The sequence below is a fragment of the Papio anubis genome, chromosome 5 (genome assembly GCF_008728515.1).
Source record: "Papio anubis isolate 15944 chromosome 5, Panubis1.0, whole genome shotgun sequence".
NCBI classification, from domain to species: domain Eukaryota; kingdom Metazoa; phylum Chordata; class Mammalia; order Primates; family Cercopithecidae; genus Papio; species Papio anubis.
In genome coordinates this window covers 147,004,360-147,023,700 of record NC_044980.1, presented here as the reverse complement: position 1 = coordinate 147,023,700, position 19,341 = coordinate 147,004,360, and the positions used below count along the sequence as shown (strand labels likewise).

The window sequence follows — 19,341 nt, the reverse complement described above, 5'->3', positions numbered from 1 at the left end:
CTCTAGGACGGCTGCAAAAGAAACCTACAGCATACGTCATACTTACTGATGAAGTGTGGAATGCTTTCCTCCTCTGATCAGGAGAAAAGCTGTATGCTTTTACAACATCTATTCAAAATTGTGCTAGAATTCCCAGCCAGTGTAATTGGTAAGAAAAAGAAAAGGCATAAGGATTAGATATACAACCAGTGAATTCCTGGGTTTGCTGTGGAAACATGATGGTCTTCTTCTAGCTGTGTTTCCCCAGTCACTGACAAACATACACTACCATCTAGATTTTTGCCACATTCATCTACTTTACTACAATTTACTTAGTTGTTTTAAAAATCAACTAACTTTTACAAATTAAACTTTTTATTAAATTTATTTTAAAGGGAAACTTTAAACACCATAGATGAAAAATTGGTATCATTTTTAATAAAGAGCTAATAATTAAAAATCTCCAACAAATAAAAATTTGTTGTAAGGTTTTAGATTTCTACCAGATACTGCTGCCTCTCCACAACTGTGAGCTTAAGGTCTGCCCTCTCTTTGTCAAGCAGGGAGCTGTGGAAAACCCACCAAGGCTCCTCATTTCAGGTGATCAGAAGAATGAAAGAGAATTGAAAAGAGAAGGCTTTCCCTCCACATGATCCAGTGTTACTTTTAATGCAAAGTCTCTGAACCACCTGTAATCATTTTAGGTGTGACTTAAAATCACTTTTGGGCCAGGTACTGTGCCTACAATCCCAGCACTTCTGGAGGCTGAGGTGGGGGGATCGCTTGAACCGGGAATATTGAGGCTGCAGGGAGCCATGATCGAGCCACTGCACTCCAGCCTGGATGACAGAGCGAGAACCTGTCTCAATGAATGAATGAATGAATGAATGAATGAATGAAAGAAAAAAATGACTTTTACGTTGGTACACTTAGGGAAACACTGCTTCCATCACTGTGATTTTTGTCACCAGGAACTTCATTGAGATGAAGTGTGTTTCGTGTTATGTTGTCTGGCATCTTGTAGGCAGGAGAAATTAGAATACAGAGAAAAGATTATCTACATACATACAACCAGAAGCTAGAAGGCTAAAAAATGCTCCAGGTCTCTTCTTGCTTGTGCACAAAGATTAATATGGCTTCCCTCGCCCTTTCCCACTTCTCTTTGGAACAGTGACTCTGTAGAAAGCAGAAATCAATTTGCCCTAATTGAGGGACTAAATCTTTCCAAAAGAGAGTTTCTTGGGCAACAAGACAAGATAGCAAGAGGCATGATCACACTCCAAATATGCTGCTGTTCGGGCAGGAACACTATGTTTGAAAAAAGAAAAAAATCCATAGTCATTGTCTGTGACCACCGCTGCTTCTTGGCTGGGTTCAACTGATAGGTCATTACGATGAGAATGAGATAATCTCCTGTACCACACACCACTACTCCCATCAGAGGAAGAAATATCACCCTGGCCGGCTCTAATCATTGAGGCCCCCACTTGGGCAGAGCCCTATCACTAAATCACTCCAAATGCAGATGGCCACAGTCATTACAGAGTGACCAATTAAGGCCTTCTGACAGCTTGTGGTAAAGTCAGAGCAATTATTTAGGGGCAATTATGCTCCTTATTAGACAGTGCATTTACACAAAATCAGGACCATTGCCCTATTTTACCACACTATCTTCCTGGATGAGGATATTTCATAAAGTCATACAGTTTTAGATCTGGGAGGGACTTTAAATGAAGATGATGATGATTATGATGACAATTATAGGGAACAATTACAGAGCCCCTGCTCGCATGCAAAACTCCTTATTTCACCTGCATTATCTCTGATACCCACAACACCACCACAAACTGGGTACTATAGAAGGAGATGCTGAGGCTCAGAGTGGAGGACATGAGCCGCTCAAGGAACATAGTTTATAAATGAGGATGCCAAAGTCTAAGACTCACCCTGCTTGATTGTAAAAGAACAGGCTCTTCCTACTGCACCAAACCTCATGTCTGCCTCGCTTTAGTCAGTCCCTTCATTCTACCCAGAGAAGAGCAGGGAGAGTCAGAGAAGTTAAATGTCTTACCTAGAATCAAACAGTGGGTCCTTGACACAGCAGGATTATAACCCAGTTCAGAGCTTTTTCCAGCCTCAGATTTACCCCAGCTTCATAAGCCCTAAGGCAGGGCTGACAACCTGCGTTCACCAAAGTGCCCACACTGATGGGTTTGGAAGGGACACCTAAAGCTCTGTTAAGAAAGATTCTGAGGCTGTATCCTGGCTCAGTATGAAAGTGTCAGGACTGAGAAGAGATGCCTCAGCGTCTGACACAGCATCCCTAATGCCATATACTCATCATCCCTATTTTAGGGGCTGCCCTGATTGTAAACAGCACAGAATTGTTTTTATCCTTATTACCCCTAATTTAATAAAGATTCAGAGCCATCAATAGACACTGAGGCTGATTCTGAAGGTGGGAGCGCCCATCATTGTAAGGCATTACGCAGGTGTTAGATGAGCACTTGTCAGAGAGCTGACAGATGGTTTCTGCGGCACATGCATCTGGTGCCCCACCCATATCCCCTCTCAGCATTTAGTCTCATGCCTGCCTGCCCACCACCTGCCAGCATCTGCCATTCTTCCCCAGTGGCTGCACAGGTCCATGTGTCAGACCTCGGCCAACAACCCCCCGAGCTCCCTCGCCCCTCAGGTGGGATGACACTGAACACATGCTCCACGCTGGCTCCCAGAATTCCCAGTGGACCATGCGTAGCCACCCGCAGTGCTGCCTGTCACAGGCACTCTTCCTGGGGGCCCCTCTTTCTGTTCTCACGTACCTACTTTCTTGCTGATATTTCCTGGCATCTCCTCCCAAATAAACTATTTGCACTGTCCCAGGATCTGCTTCAGAAAACCCAAACTCAGATTCCAAGGAGCAGGCATGACTTAGAAGATCTCCGAAGCTGAATGCGTGATTCCATGAAGCTCACAGTGATAACTTCAGCACAGCAACATGCAGTTCTTTGGCGCCCACTTTCTCCAAACAATGGCTAACATGTTTTTAGTACTCACTCAAACCACAGCCCCAGAAGCTTTACACCTGTTTAATCCTTTAATATTCACAAAAACTCTGTGAAGCTAGTCACTAATTAGTATCCTCATTTTGCTGATGAGGAAACTGAGGGCACAGAGAGGTTAAGTAACTTTTCCAAGCTCCACACAGTAAGTGGCAGGTATCGGATTAAAACCCAGGCGATCTGGCTCCAGAGTGTAGTTTTCTTTGTTAAACTTTCAACATTAAGAATCGCTGCAAACATAGTTTTAAAAAGTAGAACAGAATGATGAACCTCCCATGTACCCATCCTTTAGCTTTATGTCTCTTGTTTCATCTCTGTCCCTGCCCATGGGATGATTTGGAAGCGAATGGAGTCTGTACTTGTAACCACCAAGCTGTAAGAGGAGAAGAGCCCAGGGGATTAATGGAGAAGGATGTAACAACTTCAACTTGTAGAACTCTTGCTCCTCTCCCAAGAACACTCCCAATAAGTTATCTCAGTGTTGGGCAGGCAGTAACTTCTCAGGAAATACTTGATTATCCCACTGGACTCCTCAGAGCCAATGCAAGGAGGATGGGGCAGGCAGGTAACACCACTTCTGATATCACTGGAGAGAAAACGGAGACCTAGGGAAGGGAAAGCCTTGCCCCAACTCTCTCAGCTGGTGAGGTCTGAGTGAGGCCAGAACTCAGGGCCCACGTTTCCCACAGTCCTCTCCCTACATGCTGTCCTGAGTGTGTGCACATGTGTGTGTACACACACACACACTGTGGTGTGTCTGGGGCCTGTGGCTCTCTTGGTTCCTGTCTTAAAGTGGAGCCTCTTCCTCCTGTCTGGTCTGAAGGGTTCTTAGGACTCTGATGATGGTTCCACCGGGTTGACTGTGGCACAAGGAGAAGTTGTTGTGGCTTGAATCATATCCCCCAAAAGATATATTGAAGTCCTAACCCCTGGTGGTTGTGAATGTGGCTTTATTTGGAAACAGGGTCTTTGCAGATGTAGTTATGTTAAGATGAGGTCATACTGGATTAGGGTGGGCACTCATCCAATGGCTGGTATATTTTTAAGAAGAGAGAAATCCGGACCCAGACACACAGAGAGGATACTGCGTGATGATGGAGGCAGAGACTGGAGTAGTGAGTCTACGAGCCAAGCAATGCCAAGGCTTGCCAGCAATACCAGAAGCTGGGAACAGGCATGAAATCCTCTCGAGGCCTTCAGAGACAGCAGGACACTTTGATTTTGGACGTGTAGGCTCCAGAACTGTGACAGAATGAAATTCTGTTTTAAGCCACCCAGTTTTTGGTTCTCTGTTACAGCAGCCCTAGGAAACTAAGATAGGAACGGTAAGATTCTCATGCACTGGCACTGTGACAGTGACACGGCAGAAATACAGCCTGCTGGCGGCCTCTACTGAGCCTGGTCTGGAGCACTGCACTCCATGGCCTATGCACCGGCCAGGGCTCGCCCCTCTGTAGTCTAGACTGTTTGTAGCCATTCGAGCAGTCTTTAAAAGGAGCAGTACGTTGCATCTTGTTACTCTTCCACTCTCCTGTTTAAATTTAAACCCTTCAATGGCTTCCCCTGGCTCTTGGAAGAAGGGTCATAGAGCAAGGCGTGCACAGTCAGTCTCTGTTCCCTCTCCAGCCTCGTCTTGCTCCCTCCCTCAGCGATGCTCCCTCCCTTACTATCTTATTTCTGGTGTTCAAAGGCCTCATGATGTCCCCTTCAGCCTCAGGGTGTCTGCCCATGCTGGTCCTTCTGCCTGGATTGGTTGACATCCCAAGGCCTCCACACAATTCCTCCCAGTTAACTCCGGCTCACCCTTCAGATCCCAGTGCAAACTTCAACTCCTTACAAAGCCTTTCTTGATGTACTCAAACCTCAGTAGGTTCCTATGTCAGCCCCTTGCAAAGGCCTGGAACTCATCCTTCAAGGCACTCAGCTCAGATCACCCTGCATATTTGTGGAATTCCTCACTGTCTCTTTCACTCAACCCTAAGCTTATGAGGGCAACTTCTGTGAATGGTCCTCTCACCAGGGTGTCCCTCGTGCCTAGCACCCAAGCCAGAGGCATCTGTGAACCTTCATCTCGTCTGAATTTCACAACCCTTTGAGGGAAGCAGGTCCCAGTTCCACACCTTCACTTCAAGACAAGGTCCAGAAAACAATTCTTGTCCAAGGCTACACAGCTAACAAGTTATGTGCTGAAGACAGGATTCAGATATAGTTTCGTTTGTTCAGGAATCTTCACTACTCTGTGTAATCAGATCAATTCCCAAGTGGAATATTTCAGAGTTTCAATCTCTGATGCCACTGAGCCTTGCAGAAACACCACTGAGGAGCACCAAAAGTAGAGGAGCTCTACTGTGCCATTATCTGGCAAGACGCAGAGCATCTGGGAGAGCACCCCATGGAGTGGCCCAAGAGGGAAGAAGAGGAGGAGCAGCAGAAGGGAAGCAGGGAGGGGCCACCAGCCAGATAAGTCAGCAGCATCACCAGCGTCGGTTCTCTGGCCCCTGGGGTGCTGCTAACCATGCAGAGGCTTGAACTGGCTCTGGGACTTGTAGGTGTTCCGGGTCTTGTCAAGTCTTCGTTCTGCTTGGCTTCTGCTCTTAAAGCACCATAGTTCATCTGTTTCCTGGGATAGATTTATTCACTTGTAAATCTTGGTGTATCACAAGGTACCGGCAATCCATTTGGAGAGAGAGGAGAGTACACGTTAGTAAATAGCATCATCCCTTATCCTGTTTTGATACTTTGGTGTTTCCAACCAAAGGAAATGTTAAGATGAGGTGGGCCCTCACCTTTATCATCATTGTCATGATTTTTGTCAGGTGCTTACCGTGTGCCTAGGTCCTGTGCTGTCTGTCATTTCATTCTTTTTTTTTTTTTTTTTGAGATGAAGTCTCGCTCTGTCGTCCAGGCTGGAGTGCAGTGGTGCCATTTCAGCTCACTGCAGCAGTGCCATCTTAGCTCACTGCAGCCTGCACTTCCTGGGTTCAAGTGATTTTCCTACCTTAGCCTCCCGAGTAGCTGGGATTACAGATCTGCACCACCATGCCCGGCTAATTTTTGTATTTTTTGTAGAGATGGGGTTTCGACATGTTGGCCAGGGTGGTCTCAAACTTCTGATCTCAAGTGATTCACCCATTTCGGCCTCCCAAAGTGCTGGGATTACAGGCATGAGCCACCGTGCCTGGCCTCATTTCATTCTTGTGACAAATCTCTTAGTGACAACTCTTGTGACAACTTTCTTAGACAAAGAGAAACTGAGTCTTAGAAAAGTTCTATGTGAATCTGTGTTCAGACAGCTGGTAGGTGACAGCCAGGAATCAGAGCAGGTGTTTCTGATTACAAAGCTGTTATTATTAACCATGCAACTACACCACCTCTCAATGCCCTCAGTCTCTCTATTCTGCCTGGCAAATACCAGTTTCCAACCCTAATCCTCTAGGATGTCCAAGGCTTTCCCTTGCTTGAAAAACTTACAGACAGGTAAATATAAACAGCAGGAAAATTAAAAAGACAGGTTGAGAAGGAAAGCTATGCTTATACCAGGATGGGTTTTGGCAGGTGAAATGCACAGGCATTTAAGCATCATTTACTGTTTGGAAAAGGGAAACAGATCAGCCCTTCAGGAAAGATATACTTTTTCTGGCTCAGAGCCCCAGGAGGAATTTTAGAGAGTGGCAGAGCTGAAAGGAAGCTCAGAGTTCAGCTAGAAAACCTTTGTTTTCCTTTGACATGAGTCTGCTCATAAGACAATTTCAGGCATAATGGACACTTTCGATGAGCAGCTTGGAAAGCTGGCCACTTCTTTTCTTTCCCTTCCCTTCCTCCTCTTCTTTTTGATAACAGCTTTACTGAGACATAATTCACATATTATGCAATTCACCCATTTAAAGCATACAATTCAATATCAACCAGCCATTTCTTGCCCCACTGAAAGCAGAGAGCCGACTGAACCTCAGCGAGAGCATCTCTGCTGAGGAGAATTCAGTCCAGTTTAATCAGGAAAGCCTTTACTGAGCTCCTGCTGTGCCACGAGCTATGCTGGGTACATTCCTTTCTGGTGAACTCACACAGTGGTTTTCAAAGTGTGGTTCCAGACCAGATGCATCAGCATTGTTTGGAATTTAGTAGAAATACGCGTTCTTAGGCCTCACCTTAAACCTACAGAAGCAGATGGGTGGGGCCCACTGAGCCGGATTTTAACAAGCCCTCCCCGTGATTCTTAGGCATGCTAAAGGTTTGAGGATCACTGATGTGACATAATGCCGAAGGTGAGTTCAGAAAAACCAACCTAGGCCATCTTGATCATATTAGGAACTCTAAGTGATCAAAATCAGAATCCCATGTTTCCTGCTAGAATAATAGAAAAACTGAAGTTTTTTTTTTTTTTTTTTTTTTTTTTTTTTTTTTTTTGAGACGGAGTCTCTCTCTGTCGCCCAGGCTGCAGTGCAGTGGCGTGATCTTGGCTCACCGCAAGCTCGCCTCCTGGGTTCACACCATTCTCCCGCCTCAGCCTCCCGAGTAGCTGGGACTACAGGCGCCCACCACCACGCTTGGCTAGTTTTATTTTTGTATTTTTAGTACAGATGGGGTTTCACCGTGTTAGCCAGGATCTCCTGATCTCGTGATCTGCCCGCCTCAGCCTCCCAAAGTGCTGGGGATTACAGCTGTGAGCCACTGCACCTGGCCAAACCTGAAGTTCTTTAAGGAATCCAAGACTATTCTGCCCCCTAACCCAGCAAACCTGTGAGCAGGAGAGTGCTGGCTTGGGTGCCCTCACATCCCTCCTCCTGTCTCTGAGCACAGCCCTCAGATTCACACTGGTCCCCACCTAGCCTGGCTGCTTTGTTTCCATCCTCTCACCTTCAAGTGAGAAAAGGTCTGACAAATGAACACATCTCCCAATAGCGCTCACAGCAAAGGTTGTCAAACCTCAGCCCTAAGAACCCCCAAGGAAGCTGGTTTCCACACAGATGCTGAGGCAGTCTCACAGATTCTGATTCTATATTTCTGGGAACAGTGGCTTTCAAACCTTTGACTGTGACTCATAGAAAGAAATACATTTTACATCATAACTTGAAACAAATACATACAAAAGTATACACACACATATAACTGAAATACAAGGTGTGATTCACTGGGATACATTTATTTTTTCTATTCTATCCTCTTGTATTCTATTTTTATTAAAATCCTAGACATGATGACCCTGTAAACTGATTTGATGACCTTCCAATGCGTCTACTCCTACTATCTGAAAATCCCTGGCCTAGGGCACAGCCTGGAACCTATAATGTTAAAAGGTGGCCCGCCTGATCCTGAGACAGATGATCCTCTGCCACCGCCCCTGACCCAAGGCTAGTACTCTGCATGACATACCATGGTTACTATTGCTATTGTTATTGGCTTTCTGAGAACGGACAAAAATGTGCCCCGGGTTTTATACACAGGACTATCATTGCATTGTTTACCTTAATAGATCATTCCAGAATTATTTTCTGTTGACTTGAGATCTCCGAAGTACCAATAGGTGGAGGAAGCGGTTATTCCCAAATAGCCAATTTCCTTCTCCCAAAGACTCCAGAGGGCCTATTTTAGGTGTCTTTCCTACCATCATAAGAGCTGCCAGGAAAAGGTGTGTATTGGAGCTTTTGGTATCTATGGGCCTATTGTCTCAGCAGCTGGAAAACATCAAGGACACGGCAGATCTAAGGGAATTGGATCTAACCCCCTTAGTCAAAGACCAACATAGCTCCAACATCTGGCTGACTCACTCACCCTCTAATTCAGGGGTTTTCTTTTCTTTTCTTTTTAAAAATTTTTATTTTTACCTTGTAGCTCCAGCTTAAAGGAAAATTCAGGGGTTTTCAACCCTCTCCAACTCAAAGCCCCTTTATGAAACAGCTGTTTTGTATGGCACCCTTTAATATTTTAAAATAAAATTAACAAGTAGTATAACCTGCCTAACACCCATTTCCAAAAATTCTAATAATGTCCCACTTGTGATGTAAAGGAGAAATAATAAAATAACATGTGTTTCAACATAAACGCTTAGGCCAACTACAAGAAGACAGAGAAGAAGCCAAATGCTCGTACTTGTAAGTGCCATATATTGGACTGCATATTATTTCACCTAACAGACAGGGCTGGCAGCTCGAGTACCCTAAGCAGCACTGCTGTTGATGACATGATTGTCTAAAACAGCAAACAACTGCTGGTGGAGTTTCAACCAAAACGAGAACCATCTGCTCTTGATATACATGCCTTCCTGGACAAGTCAGTGCAGTGGCAAGCCTGGGAGGAGACAGCAAAGAGATGGAGACAATTCCTTTCACTGGAGTTCAGTTTGGAAAGAAAAGTGTATTGCTTGTAAGTGGTTTTGGGTGGTAGCTGACAATAAGTGAAGAAGAGTTTGAGTGGAATGCTAATGGGCGTGTTCCATTAACAAAATACATTTCTCAGGGGAAAATTTAGGAACAAGGAGAGAGGAACCAGTAAGGCTGAGTGTGGTGTAGAAGGAAGGGTGAGAGGGCAGACAGTCCCTAGTGGTGTGGTCTAGGTAGGGGACTTTGGAGAGCAGGAATGTCTAGTGAGATTGCGAGTGGGCTGCTATGGAGTATGTGAGGTAAAACCCCTTCTCTGCCTCTTCCATCGAGTGCTCAGTTAAGTTTAAAGTCCTCCTTGATGATGGTTTGGTGCACGTGGGTTCTTTCAGGGGACTCCAGATTACCACCCAAGATTAAACAGCTCATGTTGGCTTCTCTGGAATTCAAGTCTAAGTCAGTCTCTTTTCACCATCCCTTAACAATCGAGGCCTCCTGGACTGATGGCTTAGATTAACATGTTAAGTTTATTTCTCTGACCTTTTTCTGAAAATGAATGGTTGGAATGACCTGCAACCTAAAGAAAGATTGTACACCTTCCCCAAACATTTGCTGTGAAACCACAGGCCCGCCCGTTCTTAGGTGTCATGCTACAAATTAGCCTACTCCTCAGGGTGCAGATATTTGGCCTGAACATGCCTTTGGTGATTTTAAGAATGAATTATTCTCCTTCTTCAAGCAATCACATCCACCAGCCAGCTCCCAGAAATAGAAAGCACTTCATCACACAAATTAACTCCTCTCTCCTATTTTGCAGAAGATGAGTAATCTATTAAAAAAGAGATGCTATTATCTAAACAGGCAGCTCTGTCTGCACTTTTAATTTCAACTAAATGCCTTGCTCCCTTTTCAGCAGTGGGCAGGGCCGTAAATCTGTTTAATAATCAGATGACGAATAAAAACACTCCAGAAACCACCTCTATCAAGTTAATTACAGTCTCCTCTGTTTTCTGAAAGTGACTCCCGACCAATCAGCTACAAAAGAGAAGAGAAGACCAGGTCCTTTGGACTTAGCCCACTTTACGTTTTCACCTAGTTGGAGCCCATCCAGGGGAGCAGATTCATGGGCAATTCCAGTTGTGGGCTTCTGGTAGCTGCTCTTAAATTATGTCAGGTTGTCAGGTGTCGGAGAGCAACATGTGTTTCATTTAGGATGCCGGCTTCCATGACTATCGTTTAAGGTGTTATTAAAAAAGAAAAAAAAAATCCTTCCACTTCACCAACAGTGTCGGCCTGTCAGTTTCATATTTGTTAAAGGGCAAAAGTGTTCTCCTGGGGGAAATTTTCCTGCTCAGTGCACAGGAAGAGAAAGCTGAACATATGTCGGAACTTTCCTTACCACCTCCTTCAACCACCACCGCCCCCTCCCCATGCAAAACACCCCAACCCAATCTAACACCAAATATTTTGAAACCTCCCATTCAGGGCCTCTTCCCTCTGCTTCTGCATTGGGATCTTCTGCCACTTACAGAAATGTCCACACCAGAGACTAATCTGATGTGCATGGATCTTCTGGAATCTCATCCCTCACCTCTCATCTCATTCACACTACTGGTGCTACAGCACAGGTCTACTGATGTCATGTGGTGACATTTCAGGCTTCTCAGGATGGCCAGAACCAACCCTTCCAGAATCATCTCTCATCTCACCCCTGCCCCTGGTGCATTCTCTGCAGACACTGCTCCACTAATTTCCTTGCTTTCACTCTTGCAAATCTGTCAGCTCAGAGCATCCTTCTCTGCTTCTCTGTCTCAAGGAATCCTATTCTATTCTTCCCCCAAGGCTCAGCACAAAGTGCTCCTGAAGCATCACCTGCATGTTGTGATTTGGGACTTGTGTCTATCTGCTTGGCACAAGCTTCTTGAGGGCAGGACTCAGAGTGATTGATTTTCCTCACAGCATCTGGCATACTGTAGGCACACAGATGTTCGATCATAACTTAACATATTTTGCTTGTCATTTGCTGCTTTTATTTTATAAAATCTATATACACAGTGTGCTTCCAAAGACTCAACATGTCACCCTGGGGAAGATATAAAGCATGTTTGGGAGGCCCTGTCACTCAGGTACATTTGTGAGTCTCCAAACATAGGAGGTAGCGTCAGGAAGCAAATGCTATCATCTGGGCAGGATATTTACCCATAAAATGACCACTCATCAGTAAAGTTCCCACTCAAACCTCTCTCCCCACTTAACATCTCTGCCCATCACATGAAAGTGTGTTTGTGGATGGTTGTGTTTCAGGTGTGCCCACCCTGTTAATATCACATATGCAGCAGATGCAAAGGCCCTGAGGTAGCCTGGGCAGGACCTAAAGCAGTCACTGATTTTGTCATTGTTGTTAGATGTTTGGAGCCATTTTTTTTGCAGCTAAACGCTGGCACAAAATCCTTTCAGGATATGCCTTGAAGATTCAGACATCCTGCAGGGAAAGAAGCACCACAATTGATACAGGTGGTCTCCATTTTTGGACATAAAATAGTCTGGATATTTCATCTTTTTCTTTCTAAAATGGAAAGTCTTGACTATTTTTTGTGATTCTAAATATGATGCATTTTTGAAAAAAATGTTTTAACCATCATGGCAGAATGTAACATCTGAGTGACAAGCTGTGCTAGTCACACCCACCAGAGATGGCCACTCTTAAGTTTGCTCTATTTCTCACCCAATTTCCCAATCTTTTTATGCTTCTTTATTTCTTCTGAAACCTATTTTTTCCAGTTGACAATATGCCAAAATCATCTTTCTATATCAGTACATGTAGATCTAGCATGTCCTTTTTCTTTTCACTATCTCACTTTATCCTCAAATTAACTGCAGCCAGGGAGGTAGCCCCACTTTGACTGACACAAAGACTGAGGTTGGGAGAGAGTTCTTCTGCCCAAGTGGACAATTGGTAGGTTAGAATACTGGGCTCTGTGATTCAATAGCTTATGCCCTCGCCTTGACACCATACTCTCTGCCTCCAGAAGACAAGACTAGAACTAGAAGATATACTTTGCGGAGAGCTAGAGTTCAGCTCCATGTAAGGAAAAAGCCTTCTGATAAGAAGAGCTGTCTCACAAAAGAATGGGATAGCTCATAAGACAGTGAGTTGTCCATCACTGGAAGAATTCAATCAGAGGTGAAACTTACTATGCAAACCACACAAAAGACTCAAATATTGGAGAAATAGTTGAACTGTGTAGCCTCCAAGACCCCCCTCCAGCATTGGAATTATGTCATTTCACAGTTCCAAGATGCTCTGCCTCTCTGCAATTGTTCTAAGAATAGTGAAAATCCAGCTAAGGACTCAGTCCTTTAATCCGATAGCTCCTTCTGAGATGCATTAGTAATCAGCAGAGAGAGACTGTGGTTTTCTTTTCACAAGCTCTAGCCTATTTTATCTACCCTTGTAATTTTCTCCCTACCCTAGCCGTGAGCAACTTTTACTTTTAAATGTTTAATTTGTCAAAGGCCCGAAAGCACACTGAATGCTGCCTTCGAGAGAACTCCACAATGTGGGTGTATGTGAGGCAACGTGGGCTGGGAGGTCTATGCATTCTGAACCCAGACCAGTGATGGACAGAAAGACTGTTCAGTCCTCTGGTTATGTATGAGCTGCTCGATGCCCAGGTATTCCGATTTGTTAGCACAGGCTCAAACACAAACATGAACAAACACACGCACACATCCCAATGTCCATGGTTGGAGTGAGGGGGACACTTTTCACCTCCTGCTGGGGTGCCCAGTTTGAACAGAAGGAGTTTCTTATATTTGGGGTATCATAAGCTCAAAAGCAAACAAGGAGCACTGGCCTGAGTACGCTGTGGCAAAAGACTCCCAGCCCTGGACAGGCATCTTGTTCCCATTCCAGGACCCAGATGGCTGTCTGGGTGGAGCCACAGATGACCCACATCACCCAGAAGCCAGGTGGTGTGATGTGAGTCTTGCCAGCAATGCCGCATGGCTCCTCAGTACCTATTCCATTTGAGTCTGTCACAGCGCCTGACCTTCCACCACTGGTTACCCGATTCTTGTGGGTCACCACTGCCCTCCTCTGGGGGGCATTAAGACATTATACAAGTCATATTAATACGTGCTCATGTTAGAAATTGTTGAAAATCATAAATTAAATACCACCAATTAACCCACTGTCTAGATGGCCTCTTTTAATACCTTATGGTCTGTTGAGGCTTTCCCGTTCCTTTAGCAGAAAATCCTTATGGACCAAAAGGTCATCCTTCCGTATTCCTCATTGCACAGTTCAGTACAAAACAACATTTAACCGAGCCTCCAGTATTTTTCAGGGATGATATGAGCCGATCAGAAACCAAGTAACCAAGCTCGGGTCCCAGGAAGACATTTCTGCAGGAGAACATGAACAGCTGACACATAGTGAGAGTGTACTCTGTACCAGGCACGTGCTAAGCATCTTCCATGTATTATCTCCCTTAGTGCCCTCGATGATTTTACAAGGTGGGAACGTGATCCCTATTTTAGAAAAGAGAAAATCGAGGTTTGGAGAGTTGGAGGATCTTATCATTGCTGGTGGGTGGCAGAGCAGGGACTGAATCCAGGTCGGGTTGACTCCAGAGCCTGTGCTCCTAACTACTGTGCTTTCCTTTAATGGTGGAAGCATTTGCAAAGATCAGCAGCAGCTCTCTAGGAAAGGATTAACTTTGGAGAGGGGGACCAAGGGCAGAGGAGGTCTCCTAAGCAGAGTTTCAGTGAAACTCACCAGGGTGGATATTCTAGACAGGAAAAAACAACCCATGCAAAGACACAGAGTTTTAAAACATCTGAGTACACAGGGAACTAGAGTTCCATATATTCTCTCTAATGATAAATCTTCTAAATAAACAATGATGAAGTAATTTGTAATTTCTTTCAATTGAAAGGGTGTATTTCTTCAGTATCAAATATAGGCTTTGCTGAGAAACAAAAATTTAGCCTATAAAGGATTACAGCACAAATCTCCAGCTGGGAGGGGAAGATGTTAAGTCTCTAAAACCTTCTGGGAAATAAATTCTTGGATCAATCACTTTCTTTTCTTCAAGATAGTATTGTTTTTTAATTAAATGAGAAATATATAAACATATTCTCCTTGTGAAAAGAAATAAAACCTTATAAATACAAGAGAGGGTGAAGTTTCTTTTGACCATGATCTTTAATCTGGATTGGCTCCCCTGTCTCATAGGTAACCACTGCTGGGACTTCAGAGTATATCCTTCTCTGTCTTTTTCTATACGTTTACACACATATACTTCACACTGAAAAGGTATGGTATTGGTTGTATTCTGTGCTGTATTATATAAGTGGTTCTGCAACTCGCTTTTTTCCACTTTATAATACGCCTTAGAGCTCTGCTTATGTCATGTGGATCCAGTGTGTGTGTGTGCGTGTGTGTGTGTTTTCAGATGGAGTTTTGCTCTTGTCACCCAGGCTGGAATGCAGTGGCGCAATCTTGGCTCACTGCAACCTCCACCTCCTGGGTTCAAGTGATTCTCCTGCCTCAGCCTCCCGAGTAGTTGGGATTACAGGCACGTGCCATCATGCCTGGCTAATTTTTGTATTTTTAGTAGAGCTGGGGTTTTACCATGTTGGCCAGGCTGGTCTCGAACTCCTGACCTCAGGTGATCTACCCGCCTCAGCCTCCCAAAGTGCTGGGATTACAGGTGTGAGCCACCGCACCTAGCCCAGTGCATTGTCTTTAATAGCTTCATCATATTCCATATTAGAGATAAGGCATTGCTTATTTCCCTTAGCCTACTGATGAATACTGAGGTTGCTTCTAATTTGGTACTATTACAAACAGTGCTGCAGTGAGCATCCTTACATATGCTCATGGTGTAAATAGTGAAGAATTCTCCAGGATAGACACTGAGAAGTAGGATTCCTGGACTATAGAATATGCACATTAAAAATTTTTTGAGACTTCCAAATTGCCCTCTGAAGTGGCTTTCCCAGTTTTAGTCCCACCACCAAGCAGTTCCTGTTTAGAATGGTGAGAAGAATCTTGGGAGGGAAGAGGGGGTTGAGTGAGAAGTGAAGCTGTATTTTAAATGGCATACTTGATATAATAAAATACTTAGAAAAAGAACTACTGTTTTCATAATACAAACGAGACAGGGCTCCAGCTTTACTTTTAGAGCTGGTCAAAATCTTGGCTTGGGGTGATACACAAAAGGATGGCCCCTCTCAAAGAGGAAGCCATACCCTGTCCCCGCAAGAATCTCTGGTAGGGTGATGGGGAAAGGATACAGGATTTACAAGTTTTTAAAAAGGAAGTGTTTATTCTTTTCTCTCTCTCTTTTTTTTTTTTTTTTTTTTAAAGAAAGAAACAGAGTCCTTTTAGGATTTAGGTGAAGGTCACTGACTTAGGGCTGGGAAGAAGGGGCCAAGTAGGTAGACTGCACTCTCCTCCCCAGGCCTCCAGGGCCACCTTATGTTTTAGGAGGCAGGTCTGGTCATCATCAAAATCGGGCTGAGCATGAACTCCCTGGGGCCAGAGGCAGGACTGCTCCACCGACCTCATAAATCTCTCTAGGCTCAAACACTCCTGCCCAGCTGGTCTGAGTGGAGAGGGCTTGTTTAACTCACACGGCCCAGGATTTCAGGCGCAAAATGCGGCTCTAGCAAAAGGCTGCCTCTGCGGATGGCTGTGGTTAGGAAGGTGCGTTTACCATGGCGTTAATGGTACATGAAGGAGGAGACAGCCCTTCAGGAGAGAGTCCCACTCCGCTCCAAAGTGTGCACCAATTAAGATGATTACTGGTTTCCTTACAACACAAATACTAATGGCCTGTCACACTCTGGCATATTTTTCTTGGTAACCTTCAACTCCAAATGATTAATAAGGCTCTGGTGGCAAGGCTCATACACACACAGGCAGAAAACAGGGGAAAAATAATACAACACTCTGACGGAGGCATAGTCAATGAGGCAGAGGTTTGTGAAAACAAGTTCTGAAGGACCGTGACTGTTTGGGAAGTCCCAGCCACGATCAGTGGGGAGAGTGTCCTGAGAATGCTCTGAGCAGTTAGGATGAGAACCAGCCATGCGACCCCCCAAAGGTCACTTTCCTGCCCTGGCCCTCAGCGCCGTGTCTGTTGAATGGGGCAGTAATCCCGCTCCTGCTTGCCAGGCAGGATGTTTGTACTGAAGTGTGCTTAAAGATGCAGAGAGTGGGAGCACCGTCATTACTGGCAGTGTTGACAGTGGAAGAGGGCACACAGGAGGAGTGGGAGGTAGCACAGTGTGTGGGAGAGAGGCTCTAAAAGCAGCCAGCCTTAAGTGGAATGTCTGCTTTTCCAACAGACCAGCAAGCTCTGCCAAGCTACTTAAATTTCTCTAAGCCTCAGTTTCCTTATCTGCAAAGTGGGAATAGTAATAGAAGCCTTTTCCACTGGGTGTTAGGACAATATAAGGTGATATCAGAAGGCTCAGCAGGCCCAGTGACTGGGACAGACCAAGCATTTATATTTGTTGGTGGCGATTGTTATTATTATTATTGTTGTTACTCTAAGCCAGGAAAAATGGCATCAGCCTTGGAGCCGCCAAGGAGACCCTACTTTCCCAATTTGCATTTACTAGAGACACGTCCCTCCATGCAGAATAGTTCAAAACCCATTCCTTCCCCTTATCAAGGTCAGGTAAGGCCTCCAATTGTGCTGCACACAATTCCCTCCCAGTGTTCCATGGGCTTTATTAAGGGAGAAAAATGGTAAAGAGTGTTTTTCACTTGGCCTTCTCAGAAATGTGAACTGCCAGGTAGAGGTACCAATACCTCACTGATGTTTTTTGTGTAATATTCAGTAATTAATGAGGATGTAGTTAGAGAAGGTTCTGCCTGACCACTCTGGGTTTTTCTTTCCCCATTCATTTAATGTAAAGTACTGTGCAAAGCCCTCTCTTCCACCTAGTTGTCATCCCTAAACCCTTCCCATGAAGAAATTTGGAAGCATGCTGAGCCTTGGGTGAGTCAAATGTCCACCTCAGCTCACATAGGGAACGGCCCCTGTGGGATGCTTAAGGCCCACCCCTCTCCAGGTTGGAGGACTGGGAGTCCTGAGAGCAGAAGAGGGGCTCACACACTCCCAGGGCCAGGCAGCTAAGGGATACGTGGGAAATGGGCCATAGGGAAGCCTGCAAACCCAACTGTGGCCTTGTGGGAATGAGGTCTCGGAGGTGATATCAGGAGAACTGGAGAAGCAGATTTTTATCGGAGTTCTCATATTGGCAATTCAATCAGATTTTAAAAAATTATTTTGAAGGCCAAATAAGGAGGTTGATGGGGCTGTTTCCAGCACCTTGAAAGGAACATAAACTCTTCAAAGCCAGAAGTTTATGACCTGGAGCAAAGGAGGAGTAATTCACCAAATGGAGTTCTCTAAGACCAAAGGCGTTTAATGGATTGGAAAAAAGAAGACAGTAAAAACCACCTGTAATTCTACTACTCAGACCACTATTAACATTTTGATATATATACTTCCAAGCATTAAAAAAATCTACATATATACCTATAGTTACAGATGTGTTGCTTGGTTTCTATATTTCATAGGAATGGGCCCAGATGTACATCTCCATCTGTAGCCTTGGCTTTCCTGCACTTAACCCCTACCTTGTAATCATCTTTGCAGGCTGTTGTTTTCCGGCAGCTTCCTTACACCAGACCCTCCTCGCTACCAAAATTTGCTCACTCGGCAGTTTTTCTGGGATGGGCTGAGCCAGTGTTTCCCAAATGTAAGTAATAAACAGTCCCCTTTAAAAGAAAAAAAAAATATTGTGGCCTCTTCTATAAACATACCCAGGAATGTATCTAAGAAATACTAATCAAAGAAACCAAAGTTTCTGTCTTTTAATTGTGAATTTTCACCACAAAGAGGCGTATCATAGTTGGTAAAAGAATCTTTTAAGACACTAAAAATCAAAATAAAAAGATGGGTAAAATTCCTGTCTACCTCTTGGGTGCAGTGAACCCTCATTTGAGAAGCACTGGTCAAAGGCATGATAACGGATCCCTCACAACCCAAGGTCCTTGTTGGTTCGGCCTCTGCAGCCCTCTTTATCTGGGCCTAGCCCTGCTGGCCCTTCCTCCCTCATGAGGGACCTTAGAAACTGCATAGGTCACTGGTTTGCACCCTGTACACCCTGAAGCCCTGGAGCGCAGCTCAGGTTTTCCCAGGGTCTCCCTTCTCCCACCTTCAAGGGGAGTAGGCATCCTTTACAATTTTTTCTGCATCAGGTTCTTGGGTAAGATTTATTCTGAAAAAAGTTTTTACTATTGAAAAAAGGAAAAAAGCTAGAAAAGCACAAATGTAGGCCATTCCACATCACAGATGGTGAAATTGTGAACCAGAGAGGGCAGGGCTTCCTGGGCCACAGGCAAGTTTGTGGCAGACAGGCCTGAGACTTGGGGCTCCCTCCCCCAGCTCTGCCACACCTCAGATCCCTCTCCCAGAGCCTTTCTCATACCCAGCCCCCAGCCCTCACAGTACCCTGCTTCACTGTCTCCTTGCTTTCCCCAAAATAAGCATCAATTTTTAAGAGTTCCCTATGTATTTCCTCTCACATGCAGATGGGAAGACACAAAAGCAACGGGTGCAGAAGTCTCCAAATGGAATCCTGGCATCATCCCAGAGCTGCGTATGCTGAAGGGTCTTTAGCACACAAAGGCAGAGAGAGTTGATGCAGTCTTCGGCAGATCTGTAATTGCAGACATAATCTTTTTAGCTGGAGACACCTTTCTGATTCCACCGAAGATGAAATGAATTCAATTTGAGAATTCATTCCCATTCTAAATACCAAAACAGAGGCTTTCAGGAAATGAAGGCTATCTCCTTCATGGAGCCAAATGTCTGACAGTGGCAGCCAGGTACTGGGTCTGTGACCTGGAAGAGGGAGGGGCTGGGAGGTACAGTGTGGGAGGTAGGTGCCTTGGT

General features: G+C 44.8%; 1 protein-coding gene across 1 annotated transcript in view; it reads right to left on the bottom strand.

Annotated features, from left to right (window-relative positions):
• The window catches only part of GALNT10 (polypeptide N-acetylgalactosaminyltransferase 10), a 230,187-nt gene that overhangs the window by 46,396 nt on the left and 164,450 nt on the right, over positions 1-19,341 (bottom strand). The gene's annotated exons all lie outside the window — the stretch shown is intronic.